Genomic DNA, 2,125 nt, shown 5'->3' on the forward strand with positions numbered 1-2,125 from the left:
TGGATGAGGAGAGGAGAATTCAAGAGGTAAGTGATACCATAAGATGAAACAATATTAGAATAATTGGGATCCCAGAAGAAGAAGAAAGAGAGAGGGGGGTAGAAGGTATATAGGAGCAAATTATAACAGATAATTTCCATAATTTGGCAAAAGGAACAAGCAACAAAATCCAAGAGGCTCAGAGAACCCCCTCAAAATCAATTAAAAATATGTCCATACCCCTAATATAATAGTAAAACTTACAAGTCTCAGACACAAAGAGAAAATCCTGAAAGCAGCTTGGGGCAAGAGGTCTGTAACATATAATGGTAGAAATATTAGATTGGCAGCAGACCTATCCACAGAGACCTGGCAGGCCAGAAAGGACTGTCATGATATAATCAGAGCACTAAATGAGAAAAATATGCAGTCAAGAATACTATATTCAGCTAGGCTGTCATTGAAGATAGAAGGAGAAATAAAAAGCTTCCAGGACAGGGGGGCCCAAGTGGCTCAGTTGGTTGAACAGCTGCCTTTGGCTCAGGTCATGATCCTAGAGGCCCAGGATTGAGTCCCACATCAGGCTCCCTGATTGATGGGGAGTCTGTTTTTCCCTCTGACATCTCCCCTCTCATGCTCTCTCTCTCTCTCTCATTCTCTCTATCTCTCTTTCTCAAGTAAAAAAGTAAAAAATCTTAAAAAAAGAAAGCATCCAGGACAAACAAAAACTAAGAGAATATGCAAACACCAAACCACCCCTACAGGAAATATTGAAAGGTGTCCTCTAAGCAAAGAGAGAGCCTAAAAGTAACAGACTAGAAAGGAACAGAGACCATGTACAGTAACAGTCATGTTACAGGGAATACAGTGACACTAAATTTGTATCTTTCAATGATTACCCTGAATCTAAATGGGCTAAATGTCCCAGTCAAAAGACACAGGGTATAAGAATGGATTAAAAAAAAAAAAAAAACAAGACCCATAAATATGTTGTCTGCAAGAGACTCATTTTAGACCCAAAGACACCTCCATATTTAAAGTGAGGGGGTATAAAACAATTTACCATGCTAATGGACATCAAAAGAAAGCTGGGGTGGTATTCCTTCTATCAGAAAAATTAGATTCTAAGCAAAAAACTATAATAAGAAATGAAGAAGGACACTATATCAATTAAGAGGTCTGTCCAACAAGAAGATCTAACAATTTTAGATATCTATACCCCTAACATGGGGGTAGCCAATTATATAAGCCAAATAATAACAAAATTAAAGAAACAAATCAACAGTAATACAATATTAGTAAGGGACTTTAATACCCCCTTCACTGAAATGGAGAGATCACCTAAGCAAAAGATCAACAAGGAAATAAAGGCTTTAAATGACACACTGGACCAGATGGACATCACAGATGTATTCAGAACCTTCTATCCCAAAGCAACAGGGTACACATTCTTCTCTAGTGCACATGGAATATTCTCCAGAATAGATGACATCCTGTGTCACAAATCAGGTCTCAACCAGTACCAAAATACTGGGGTCATTCCATGCATATTTTCAGACCACAATTCCTTGAAACTAGAACTCAGTCACAAGAGGAAATTTGGATAGAACCCAAACACATGGAGACTAAAGAGCATCCTACTAAACAATGAATGGGTCAACCAGGAAATTAAAGAAGAATTGAAAAAAATTCACGGGAACAAATGATAACGAAAACACAGTGGTTCAAAATCTGTGGGACACAGCAAAGGCAGTCGTGAGAGGAAAATATATAGCGATGCAGGCCTTTCTCAAGAAACAAGAAAGTTCTCAAATACACAACCTAACCCTACACCTAAAGCAGCTGGAGAAAGAACAACAAAGAAAGCCTAAACCCAGCAGGAGAAGAAAAATAATAAAGATCAGAGCAGAAATCAATGAAATAGAAACCAAAAGAACAGTAGAACAAATCAACGTAAATAGGAGCTGGTTCTTTGAAAGAATTAGTAAGATTGATAAACTCCCAGCCATACTTATCAAAAAGAAAAGAGAAAGGACCCAAATTAATAAAATCATTAATGAAAGAGAAGAGATCACAACCAACACTGAAGAAATAAAAACAATCATAAGAACACATTATGAACAAATACATACCAGGAAATATGACA

Source organism: Mustela putorius, unplaced genomic scaffold (assembly GCF_011764305.1).
Source record: "Mustela putorius furo isolate JIRA1106 unplaced genomic scaffold, ASM1176430v1.1 tig00003901_pilon_pilon_pilon, whole genome shotgun sequence".
Classification (NCBI taxonomy): domain Eukaryota; kingdom Metazoa; phylum Chordata; class Mammalia; order Carnivora; family Mustelidae; genus Mustela; species Mustela putorius.